This window comes from Lactuca virosa, chromosome 1, assembly GCF_052849685.1.
Source record: "Lactuca virosa cultivar CGN04683 chromosome 1, Lactuca_virosa_CGN04683_v6, whole genome shotgun sequence".
In the NCBI taxonomy this organism is placed as follows: domain Eukaryota; kingdom Viridiplantae; phylum Streptophyta; class Magnoliopsida; order Asterales; family Asteraceae; genus Lactuca; species Lactuca virosa.
Window position 1 is genome coordinate 313427191 of NC_136426.1, and position 14199 is coordinate 313441389.

Sequence of the window (14199 nt, forward strand, 5' to 3'; positions counted from 1 at the left end):
ACTGCATTTCGAGTCTCTACAGCTTCTTCAACAGATGAATACTACAGAAGAAAAATAAATAAATAAATATTTTCTTATTTAAGTATAAAAAGAGAAGTGAAAGTGAACTTATAGTAACATAACCGTGAGTTTTAATATGATCCATCCAGAAGCTGACAACTGTCCCAGTTTTACCAAGAAGTTCTTGAACAGCCTTTAAAGTAAACGGACGCAGAAAACGGTCAACTCTGAGAGAAGTAGTTGCAGGCTTTGAAGATGGAGGAACTGCCAAATCAACAAATGACACAAATATGAAAAGGGCATTCTCGTCTTTTCACAAAAACAATAGACAAGCGATAACTCACCAACACGTTCTTTTGGCTCTTCATGGCTAACTGAAGAATCAGATCTTGAAAAGTTGTTCTTCATTGAACTACCCTTAGGTGTAGTAGTCTATTCAGGGGCATTATTGGAATTCCAGGATAAAGGACAGTTGTCGGGTCAAGAAAACCCGATCCATTGTCAAAGGCGTTCCCTCTTCTTGAATCCGGGTCAACTCTAATCGGGTTTCCTTTCTTGTCGAATACTGCAGCTGCGTTTTTTGTTCTGTATGTCAGATTCTTTGATTACAATTTCACAATAAAAGTTTTTAATTTTACATATAGTCATGATTGCAGATTTGATGGCGGATGGAGACCATGAAGGATGAACGGCTTTGACCAAAGCTACAATTCCAGTGGCATGTGGACATGCCATGGATGTTCCAGATAAAATATTAAATTTCATTTTTCCAATTGCAGGTGACCATGCTGCAAGGATATTTAACCCTGGAGCTGTAACATCAGGCTACAAAACAATACAGGTAATAAAAAATCATTTCCCCTTTTATTTAAAAAAAATCATTATGAATCTATAGTTATTCACATTACTAATCACATGTTATTAGTAATGTGAATCGTTATGATACTGTGTATTATTAATCACATGTTATTCACATATGAATCACATGTAATTCATATATGAATTAGATTTCATTCACATGTAATTCATATATGAATTACATGTGATTCACATGTAAATCACATATGAATTACATTTAAATCACATGTGTTATATGTGATTCACATGTAAATCATATGTAATTCACATAGTAATCACATGTAATTCACATGTAAATCACAAGTGAATCACATATCAATTACATGTGATTCACATGTAAATCACAAGTTAATTACATCTGATTCACATGTAAATCACAAGTGAATCACATATGAATTACGTCTATATGCACACATGCATTTCGTGTAAGTGCTCTTTGTTAATGAAGCATTCTTGCCAAAGAGTTGATGAAGCAATTGTTAAATTTCATTTTTCCAATTGCACGTGACCATGCTGCAGGGATATTTAACCTTGGAGCGGTAACATCATGCTACAAAACAAAACAGGTAATAAAAAATCATTTCCCCTTTTATTTAAAAAAAATCGTTATGAATCTACAGTTATTCACATTACTAATCACATGTTATTAGTAATGTGAATAGTTATGGTACTGTGTATTATTAATCACATATTATTCACATATGAATCACATGTAAATCATATATGAATTAGATTTGATTCACATGTAATTCACATATGAATTACATATGATTCACGTGTAAATCACATATGAATTACATGTGATTCACATGTAAATCACAAGTGAATCACATATCAATTACATGTAAATCACAAGTGAATCACATATGAATTACGTCTATATGCACACATGCATTTTGTGTAAGTGTTCTTTGTTAATTATTTTTTAAAATTTTCTTGTGACTTTCACATTTAAATCTTAAAAGATACAATCACATGTGAATATCACATTATATAATAACATGTGAATCTTACATGATATATACATGTGCGTGTTCTTGCATTAATCAATTTTTTTTTTTATTTTCTTGTAGATTTGAAGAATTTTTGGAAAATATTGAAGATGTGAAAAGTGATAAATTGAAGAAAATATAGAAATCTTGATATGAAGAAATGATAACACTGTGAATCTTTGTATTTTTTTTATATTTTATTTTGTATCGAATAAAATACTTGTATTATATTTATAGATTGATTAATAAAAATGAGATGTTTTATAATTTACTTACGAATATTATAGTATAAGAAATATGCATATATCCATTTGAAAAAAATATGCATATATGCACCTAAAATGTTGATTTTTTTGTTAAAAAAATGCAGTTTTGAAAAAAAATTGCACTTTTTTATAAAAATCGCAGTTTTTTTCCTGAAAAAAATGCAGTTGTTTCTGGAAAAAAACGCAGTTTTTAAAAAAAATGCAGTTTTTTTCTAGATAAAATGTTGTTTTTTTTTTTTTTGAAAAAAAGATGCAGTTTTTAAAAATATATTTTTTTCATTTTTTTTTTAAATTCATGTTTTTTGAAAAAAAAAATCAAAAATCTCAATTTTTTAAAAAAATCGAAAATTATTTTTAAAAAAAAAAAATAAATCCGAAATTTTTAATTATTTTGTTAATTTTTAGACATTTATATTAATATATTAAATAAAACAAAAAAATTAAACCTTAACGAATTACTTTTGATCCAACGCTCCACTTTTAGTTCTCGGGTTCTCGGAAAACTTTGAGTTCTCAACCGATCTCAACCCTATATATATATATATATATATATATATATATATATATATATATATATATATATATATATATATATATATATATATATATATATATATATATATATATATATATATATATATATATATATAGGGTTGAGATCGGTTGAGAACTCAAACTTTTCCGAGAACCCGAGAACTAAAAGTGGAGCGTTGGATCAAAAGTAATTCGTTAAGGACATGATCGTCATCTTACCAATCTCATTTAATGTTTAATTTTTTGTGTTATTTAATATATTAATATAAATGTCTAAAAAATAACAAAATAACTCAAAATTTCAGATTTATTTTTTTAAAAAAAAATAATTTTTTCGTTTTTTTTTAAATGGAGATTTTTTAATTTTTTTCAAAAAACATGAATTTTTCAAAAAAAATGAAAAAAAGAATTTTTTAAAAATCTGCATCTTTTTTCCAAAAAAAAACTACAATTTTTTTTAAAAAAAAAACTGCATTTTTTTTTAAAAAAACTGCATATTTTCTAGAAAAAAAAAACTGTATTTTTTTTTTCAAAAAAACCTGCATTTGTTTTCAAAAAACTGCATTTTTTTTTTCATAAAAACTGCATTTTTTTCCGAAAAAAAAAAACTGCGATTTTTATAAAAAAGTGCACTTTTTTTCAAAACTGTATTTTTTTAACAAAAAAATCAACGTTTTAGGTGCATATATGCATATTTCTTATACTATAATATTCGTAAGTAAATTATAAAAAATCTCATTTTTATTAATCAATCTATAAACATAATACAAGTATTCGATACAAAATAAAATATAAAAAAACTACAAAGATTAGCAGTGTTATCATTTCTTCATATCAAGATTTGCATATTTTCTTCAATTTATCACTTTCACCTCTTCAATATTTTCAACAAACTCTTCACAACCTACAAAAAAATTTTAAAAAAAATTGATTAATGCAAGAACACTCAGAAAAATGCACAATTATATATCATGTAAGATTCACATGTGATTATATCATGTAAGATTCAAATGTGATTATATAATGTGATATTCACATGTGATTGTATCTTTTAAGATTCAAATGTGAAATTCACAAGAAAATTAAAAAAAAAAATAATTAACAAAGACCACTCACACAAAATGCATGTGTGCGACGTAATTCATATGTGATTCACTAGTGATTTACATGTGAATCACATGAAATTCATATGTTATTCACTTGTGATTTACATGTGAATCACATGTAATTGATATGTGATTCACTTGTGATTTACATGTGATTAATATGTGAATTACATGTAATTTATATGTGAATCATATATGAATTACATCTGATTTACATGTGAATCACATGTAATTCATATGTGAATTAGATATTATATACATGTAAATCACATGTAATTCATATGTGATTCACTAGTGATTTACATGTGAATCACATATAATTCATATGTGATTCACTTGTGATTTACATGTGAATCATATGTGAATTACATGTAATTCATATGTGAATTACATGTAATTCATATGTGAATCACTTGTGATTTACATGTGAATCACACGTAATTCATATGTGAATTACATGTGATTTACATATGAATCATGTGTGAGTTACATGTGATTTACATGTGAATCACATGTAATTCTTATGTGATTTACATGTGAATCACATGTAATTCATAATTACATGTGAATCACATGTAATTCATAATTACATGTGAATCACATGTAATTCATATGTGATTTACTTGTGAATCACATGTAATTCACATATGAATTACATGTGATTTACTTATAACCGTCACACCATGATTCAGACAAATACAAAAATTCAAGAAAATTCGAACATGAACCATTATCAATTATGATTGACCTGATAAAAGAGTTTTTGGATGACACTTTGAATCATATCCACATGGAGATCCTTGTTCTTCTTCCGAGTCTTGTTCTTCCGTTTTTACAGTTGAGTTCTCATGCACATATCATTATATATTGCACTGCTTCCCGTGAATGCAATCTGTAAAACATGCTTCCTTCCATGCATCTCCAAAGGCCTGTTATGTAACATACATGTAAATAAAAAGAATCCCCTTAATGACTCCATCAATACACTCAAGAAAGACTATATATGTATATTCACCTTTGTGTCATCAAAAACTCCATCTCCAACAGCACCAAAGCTATCAACATTCATAAGCACCCTGACACCACGTTCATCACCTGACCATGATGGCAAGTCAGAATCATCTTCTATTTTTAAACTTTTATCCTCAAGCATGTCCAAGGAGTCAGAAAAATTGCTTTCTGCATACTCACAAACCAACAATAAAGACAGAGAAAGAAAAGAAATAAATACAAGAGTGCTCATGATTTTGTTGTTTGTTTGTTTAGATTAAATCATGTTTTGAGTCACCCAATAAGCCTCAAAACAATCTTTCAAAGTCCTTCTATGAGAATTGATGGTGAAAGAAATCCAAGTTCCTATTTGTGCAACCTACTTTGTTTTCCACCAAATATTTTGTACCTTGATGAGTGGGTTGTGAGTGGGATGACATTTTTATTGTTTGACATGCCACGTCTGTTAAGAGGCTAATTTTTACCCTTGTGGGTGTTCTTAGTGATGGCTTAATGTGTTAAGTGGTCAAAAAGCCTTTGAAATCCAAAGCTGGAAAATTCAGCAAAAATTACAAATCTGTCCCTGTATTGGAAAAATTATAGAAAAATCACTAGGAATCGTTTGGACCTTCAAAAGTACATTCTGAAAAGATAAAATTTTGAACTTCTGGAATATGAAATAAAAACGGAAGTTATACAGGCTTCAAGTGTGCTAAAACAGCTTTAAATCAGATGAGAATCTGAGATCATACTTGGTTTATGTTTCCAGGGTATGGAGAAAAGCCAGTTTCACAATTGACATCACCATCAAGATGACCTGTTGCTCTAAGGAGAGGATCAAGTTGATTGTATTCCACATTAATCACCATTTCCCTACCTAATATCATATTATTTAGACACAAGAATAATCATGTATAGCAATGAATAATAAATATTAAAAACATAATAAAAATTACAGTCACTAGTCAACACAATTTACCATATGTATGAGTAAGCTTTGTAATGCCTCCAATGGCTTCTTTGGCCTTTCAAGGAACAGGAAGGGAATTAACATGGTATTCTTTAGTGGCACTAACTCCTAATGTTGCATGAATCGCCTAAAAAATGGGAACAAATTAAATTTTATTTAAACTTTTTCCCACATGAAGTAATTATGCTACGATTTAGATGAACCTTAAAAAGAAGTCCATTTGTATCTTGAAAAATAAGACCCATCTCAAACCAGCATCTTTCCTGCAAAAATTGTAACAGTGGCTTCATAACTTGGATCAAGAGGGTTAATATTGGCACTTAAATTTAAGCTATAATTACAAAATGTAAAGATTATATAGGACACAAATAAAGTAAAAGACCTACACACCATTCTTTAAGAAGACCACTGGAATAAAGAAGAGCATGAACATCACCATGGCCATGAGGTTTTGTCTAATAAGAAAACAATAGATTATGATGTTATGAAAAGCCAAAGGGATCAACTTGTATAACTTTTAAAATCTCACCTGTATTTTGTATTTATTGTTTGGGTCTAAAGCAAGCCTAGCATCATTATCAGCCAAGCAAGCAACTTTTTCTTGGAATATGGTTAAGGTGAACTGTCAACACCATTTTAACTGCTGTAAATTGTAACGAGTATCAATGGTGAAAAAAGTTTACATGTTTTAAAAGCTTTACTTGTGTAGGTTTCATTCCAAAATAAGAATTTGATTCTAAGAGTTGTAACGTATGCCCATGTGTATCATCTGATGTCATTATCACAAGAGGTACATCTCTTTGGCATTCACCTAAAATTCAGAAGTAATGATGGTATGATGTAATCAGAAAATTAATGGACTAATTTTTGGATGCTACAGAAAGTAAAAAAAAGAAGAACCTTGAGCATGCTTGTAGCTAGCTTGTGATAAGGACAATATGGACTCAATGTAATGTTGTAAGAAACAAGTTCCAATAGTTGTTTCCATGGGAAGCGCTACCTGTAAGATGATGCTAATTTTACTATATAGCATTAAGTCAAATAAACAAATGTTTTGATATTAGTATTGATAAAATGATGTGAAAACCTTTATTCCTTTGTATCCAAGACGTTCCCCAAGCCCTCCTGCAACAAGAACAAAGGCAGCGTTCTGTATCTGCTTCACACCACTCTCCTCATATTGGATAAAGTTATCATCACCACAAGTGAGGACTTCGCCTGATGGAACCTTCAAAAATAGACACCTTTTTTTATATTGAATGATCATAATGAGATAAACTTAACAATGCAGATAATCAAGAAAACAAAAGGCCAAGTTGCAGTGATTGATACCAATATGGGGTATAGTAGTAACTTACAGAAGGTGTGAAGCCATCAAATGGGTTCCTTGCTGCCTTTGAATCTGCCAAGAGTTCTCTGGCGGTCTTGATATATGATGCCAAACCTCCAGGGTAACTTGAATTAAGCAAATCTACCTAAAAGAACTAAGCAAATGTCATTCTAGGATACAAACAGCAACAAAAATTGTGGCAATCCTTTGCATAAGCATCAAAAAGCTAGGATTTGATATACTTTTAATATAATATTTCCAATTTAGGGTAATGAAGATGCGATTACACGATACCAAGGTCAATGGAGATCGGCCATCAAAGGAATAACATATAGAAACGACCAAATTTAATTGCCTAATTCAAAAACCCTAGCAGCAAGTAAAATTACCTGAGCAAGCAGAGCTTTTTTATCATCATCATCAACACCAGGATCAGGCCAATTCTCAAACAAATTAACCTGCCCTGTCTCCAACAACATCTTTCCGAGCTCTATCTGCACATACCCCAAAAAGATAAAATCAATCCCGTATGACTCATTGTTATAACAGACACACACATACCTGTTCGAGAGATAGAATGGAGAGGTTTTTTTTGGAGATTAGGAGATGAAGATGTGGAGAGTTCATTGAGTTGAACGGTGGCGAGTTTCTGAATGGCGGAATCGACCGTTGAAGCCATGAATTAGGAAATTGTGAGGACGATCAACTTTGATCTAGAAACAGAGCTCGGTAATTGCAAACAAAAAATGGTGAATGTGAAGAAGATGATTACAACAATGAAGTAGAGAAATAGCAGACGGAATATTTTTGGAGTATATATTCAAATCAGTTTATCATATTCTAACCCTAATTACACACCTAAACAAAAAAATCGACTACTCAAACTCAAATTAAGTTCATATTCAAACTCAAATTACCACCCCTGGTTTTGGAGAACATATCAACCCCTCGGAATTGGAGGCAAAATGAGTTCTAAATTCTAATTTCGAGATAATTGCACTATAATCCAAAATTCAATACCTATAAAATGTAATGCTAACAAATGTAATAATAAACGTAGAGGAGGGAAGAAAGTACTGACTCTGCTAGGTCACCGAGCTGACGGAGAACGCCAACGAGACCGGCCATGGCAACACCTTCAAGCAAAGCTTCGGGATCATCTTTATCTGCTGCTTTATAGAGCTATTGATCAGCCAAACTGTACATATTTCTTATCTGATATCTATCTATCGATATTTCTTCAGATTTCCAACTGGACATTCGATAGGACTATCTTCTCCAAATCGACAAGTCAAGATCAGATTCAGAAGAAAACGACCGACCTAATGCTTCATTGTAGATTTTCCGATGAACTATACTCGCATCCTGTCACACTTCGACGATGATTTCAGGATTTGAGATCCGACGATTTGAGACCGGATGTGTGATGAAGGGTAGAGAGAGGATCGAGAGAGAGATAGCATAAAGAGTTGGCGTGATTAAATGTCCCTAAAATGTCCATGATTTATTTTAATAAGATGCCCCCGCCCCATTTTATTTTCAGATATTTACGAAAGTGCCACGAAGCATCCTAACCCTCTATTATTTTAATCTAACGGTTATTATTTAGTTCTCGGATTCTCAGGAAACTTTGAGTTCTCAAATGATCCTTCCTCTATATATATATATATATATATATATATATATATATATATATATATATATATATATATATATATATATATATATATATATATATATATATATATATATAATACTTTTTATAAGTTTAAAACAGAAAAAATAGAGTTTTAAGTTTATCCAAATAAAATGTTAACATCAATTCGATGGATATGAGTCACTCATCTACATCATTTTGTTGTCACTTCATATGTCATGTCACTTTCCACATCACACCAAAGTTATTAGGAAATACCCAACATACCACTTTAATTTTCATATCATTTTTTTCTTTTTCTTTTTCATTTTTTTTCAATAATATAAAAATAAATTATATAACATTAAAAAAATATATCATATATATATATATATATATATATATATATATATATATATATATATATATTAAAGCTCATGGGATGTTTGAGCAGTATACTTTCACTACTTTAGATTTTCGCCACAGGGTTTTCGGAATTTGGTAAGATAGGTCCTTTGTTTTTATCATTTTACACTTTGGTGGCCCTGCTTTCATGTTCTGTTCACTTTCCTCCCTTACAATCTTCTACCGTCTTTTGTCACTATCTAAAGACTGACTTGCCCTTCCTTACATTGCCGCCTTCGTTGGTTATTATCACAACCGACCCCATGGTTGGTTCACAGAAGAAGTAGCGAGAACCCTTTCAGCATACCAGAAGAAAGCACCACAAAACTGACATATGAGCGAGCAGTCACCACAATCATCGTAGGTTAGAGAGAGGAAGGCCGACAGTTGTCGACGTCTAAAGACCGACTTGCCCTTCCTCACATCGCCGCCTTCGTTGGTTATTATCACAACCGACCCCATGGTTGGTTCACAGTAGAAGTAGCGAGAACCCTTTCAGCATACCAGAAGAAAGCACAACAGAACTGACATACGAGCGAGCGAGCAGTCACCACAATCATCGTAGGTTAGAGAGATGAAGGCCGACAGTCGTCGACGTTTCCGAACAGGAGACGAAGACGACACAGAGGAAGAAAGCAACAGGTGAGACGAAGCAGGTCTCTCCGGTCGACAAGCCATGAAAGACATGAGACAAAATAATAATCGCCAAACGGAAGTCGTCGATGATAGCAGGAAGCAGCAGGAGAATTATAAAACCCAATTACGTAACCCTAAAGAAAGATGAGAAAAGAGAGAGAAAAAAATTAGCTGTTGTAAGGAGAGTGACGAGGGAGAAACACGGAATGACCCTTCCTTAATTGAAGACTATTATAGCTTCAAACCCCTCTTCTCAGGTTCTATTTATTTTTCTCTATTCCTTAGTTCCGTCTTTTTGGATTAATTTACACTTTTTTTTTTAAGATATTTGCGGTAATCGACACAGGTAGGGTTACTTGGTTACTCTCTTTAAGTTCGATTTGTTATTGTTTGTACTACATGTGGATAAACTTTTATCACCCAAGGAATTCTAATTTGCCTTTTGTTTACTGATTTCAGTTTGTAAAACGGAAACTGCTACAGTCATCATGCTCATTCAAAGTCGATGAAATTGAAAAGGTAAAAACTTCTAATTATCTGTAATGTAAATACATGATTGATGTAGTTAACAAATCATAAAGGGTATCATCTTCTATTGTTTTGGTAACACCACTAATAAATATGCTTCCGTGTTGGAGGGTTTTCTATTATCTGGATGTTCTCATGTTCATTTGATCATCAACTTTCATGACCTTTGTTCACAGAGTTGTCTAAAATTAAACATGCAAGACTTATCTTTTTTGGTGTATCTGATTTAATCAAAATCATTCTATAAATTAAGCTACTTACATATGAAGTTGGTTTTGTTGCAGGAATAATATTTTGAGGCAAAACAAAGACGCAAAATCTGAAATTGGCAACCATTTACATTCAAACTAGCAAAGTTTTACAGAAGATCATGTATTTGGAAAGAAGAAACTTTAAAACAAGAACTATTAAAGAGAGTTTGACTATGTATGCTAACTGCTCGATGAAATCCTTAAACCAAAGTGCACCAGCTCTTGAGAGATAATGACATAGCAACATGGGAGAAATTAGAGCCAGTGAAGGTTGTGTACACGACTGTGAACGATTTTTTTTTTTTTAGAATTATATGACGAAAACTCCAGTGACTTAAACAATGACAAATTAAAACGGATGGGAGGACGAGGCTTGTAATGCTGCCACTTTACTCTCACTTTTGTATCTAAACAATTAGGTAACTATATGTCTACTCCAAAATATCTTTAGTTAAGTGCTTCATTTGATTTTATGTTACATTTTTAATGTTAAAATATTAACCATCCACTCACTTCAGGAGTCTGCGGGAATCATCAAACCTCTGGCAGCATGCTAATATTTTTTGGTCTTTCTTTCTCAACATACTCTGCAACAGGTAAGAGGTCTTCTTTTTTACACTCAACAATAATTCTTTTTTTCCCAATTAAGTCCGGTATGAGTAAGGTGACTTTATAGGTGGTAAAGAAATAAAGCCGACATAAAAAAATAAAAAGTTACCAAAGGTTTATGTTGTTTTTTAGACTGAATAAACTGTTATAGTCAGACAAAATAACCATTTTACCCTTGCATTCAAAAAACCAAATTTCATAACATTCATCAATTTTAACATAAGGAGTTGGCATGGAAAGTATGTTACTGTTTCATGCATTTAGCCCTTAAAAATTCAATTGTTTCTACACCAATAACCGTAGATATTGCTATAATCTACACGAATAGTTCCTTTTACTAAGCTTTTGAAAAAAAAATCAACATTGTATTCTATTTGAATTACATTGCAAACTACAATGTTGTAATAGAAAGAAGTATAAATAGGATGCTAAAATAAAACAAATAGATGATACTTTCCTACTTTTCATTACATCTAACCCTCAAGTAAATAAGCATCTCTATTACAAGTTAACAAAGTCGAACATTGGATGGAATTATATGTTAAAAATGAAAAAAAAAATTAATTTCAACATGGATGCAACTAAGAGAGTCCAAATGATTCAAATTGTTACTAACTTTGTCTTTTTGTCAGGTACACAATGGAACGAAAGTTTCACCTGGATGCAATCAACTTCATCTATAAAGATTTTTGCTTTGAGTTCTTGGAGAAACATAAACAATTTGAAGACGAGATACGTATCAGAGGATATATGGAAATATGTTTACGTATTATTTTAATAAAAATAAGATACTTATCATGCCTAATTTAGGATTTTAAATGGAAAAGGTAGTGTTCGTTTATTTCTTAGTCTTTTAGTTATTAAAAAAAATTATGTAAAGTTTATAACCCTGCAAATTGAATCTCATGAGTACATGGCAAAAAAATATTCAGTCCGATCCAATGTAATGATTTTGAAAAAGCATTTCCAACCCATGCGGAGCATGAGTCCTTTTCCTAATTTAAATAAAAACATAACATTTAAAATGAAAATAAAGACATTACAAAACCACAAAAAAAAAAATAATAATAAATACTACGATAAAAAATAAAAATAAAAAAATACATACAATGCTAACTATTTTAAATTTGTCCTTAATTTTATTTGTCTTTTCAACGCTTGCAACACTTCAAGATCTTCGCACGCCAAACCTTCGATGCTCGTCCTAAGAATTGGCATTGAGGATTTCTTGTTGTTAATAGATTGCTTTTTCTTACTCTCGCTATGCAGTCAATCGCGGTGCTATAGCGGTTAGCGGAAGTAAAGAAACGTTATTTCAAAATAGCAGTTTTGGAATAACGGTGGCGCTATTAACGCCGCGATTTACCGCGATTATGGTCACCGCTATAGCGGCACTATAACCGCTATTTGAATAAATTCCATTTTTGGGCTATTTTACATAAAACAAAACATTTTTTGAGTCATTCCACTGAATAAAATTGTTCTTTCTTAACTCAAACCAAAACTATTGTGTCATTCCATTGAATAAAATTGTGATTTTGTGACTTTGATGACTTCCACTAAAACCATGTATGTGTTGTCTTGCTAACTGTGTTTAAGACTTGAAGTACTACAATATGATTAACTGTCAAATTGCTTAAGACTAAACTGCACAAATGGTCCCTGTGGTTTGCTCAAAATTGCCACTTTGGTCCAAAAAAGTTTGGACTAGCACCAGAGGTCCAAAATTTTCATTTTGTTGCTTGTTTGGTCCAATCTGTTCTGAATTTTTTCAAAATGACGGATTTGCCCCTGTTAATTTGATTTTCTCTTTTTTCTTAATTGTATTTCTGATTTTCAGATTTAAAAAAAAATAAAAAATAAATTAAATCTCTCTCTCTCTCTCTCTCTCTCTCTCTCTCTCTCTCTCTCTCTCTCTCCAGATCTATAATCCATTCCAAATCGAAAAGGTATTTCTCAGATATGAAAGCCGATGTGCCCTAGAACGATATTACGATCAATCCACCTAACCCATAGATTCCCAATCTTCGTTCTTCTTCCCTCAAATGTAATCGATTTTAGGGTTACGTTTGCTTGAATTTGAAGAGTCGAAAACGTAGTCAATGGACAGAGCAAGTGTTCGACATCGATCCAGCCAAATCGGTTATCCTTATCGTATCTCTATCCGATCTACCATCTGCCCACCGATCGGCTTCGCCCATTTTCCTCTTACCGGCAGATCAACTCAGATCGACTTCCACCTCTACCCACAAACCTTGGATTGCAGACTAGAAAGCTTCTTTCTCTGTTCGAAGTGAGTCACGAGGATCAGTTTGAAGTTCAAATTGGAGATATCGATACTCAAATCTTCAAGAAGCTTCATCAGGTTACCATTATGCCCCTCACCGTGAATATGTTGAACTATTGTTTTATTTATTTGAACCCTAAGTCTGCACCATTGTTTGATTTATGAACCCTATATTTGTATGTGTATCTGGATTTGTGTGTACTATTGTGGCTCGGTGGTAATTAAAAGCTTATTTGGGTGATCTTTACTCTTTATGGAAGCAAAGGATTGAAAAGAGAAAATTGTTTCAGTATATTACAGGATGTGATCATCGGAGGATTTGGTTCTAAGTGTCGAAGAAGGTGTTCTGATTCCAAGGCCTGAAACCGAGTTGATAATCGATCTGGTGGAAGATGTGATCAAGCAGAGTCAAGAATTGAACGAAGGTTTGTGGGTGGATTTAGGTACCGGTTCTAGTGCAATAGTTATTGGAATCGGGAGGATTTCATGGATTAGGATTGAGAGAGAAGGTGGGTTTGTGTGTTTAACACACACACACACACACATACACACAGAGAGAGAGAGAGAGAGAGAGATTTCATTTTTATTTTTTTATTTTGTTATAAAAAATTATAAAAATAAAATAGAAAATGCAAATTTTCTTTTTTATTTTTTCTTTTAATCAAAAAAAGTATTTAAATAACAATAAAACTGAAAAAGAAAAAAAATAAGGGTAAAATAGTCATTATGAAAAAGTTAATAGAAAACTGGACCAAATTCGCAACAAAATGAAAAGTTTGGACCTCTGGTGCTAGTCCAAAC

At 31.7% G+C, this 14199-nt stretch overlaps 1 pseudogene; it reads right to left on the bottom strand.

The window, feature by feature from the left end:
* Positions 1-537: 537 nt before the first annotated feature.
* On the bottom strand, positions 538-7725 carry LOC145131011 (UDP-sugar pyrophosphorylase-like; annotated as a pseudogene).
* Between the last annotated feature and the right edge of the window lie 6474 nt (positions 7726-14199).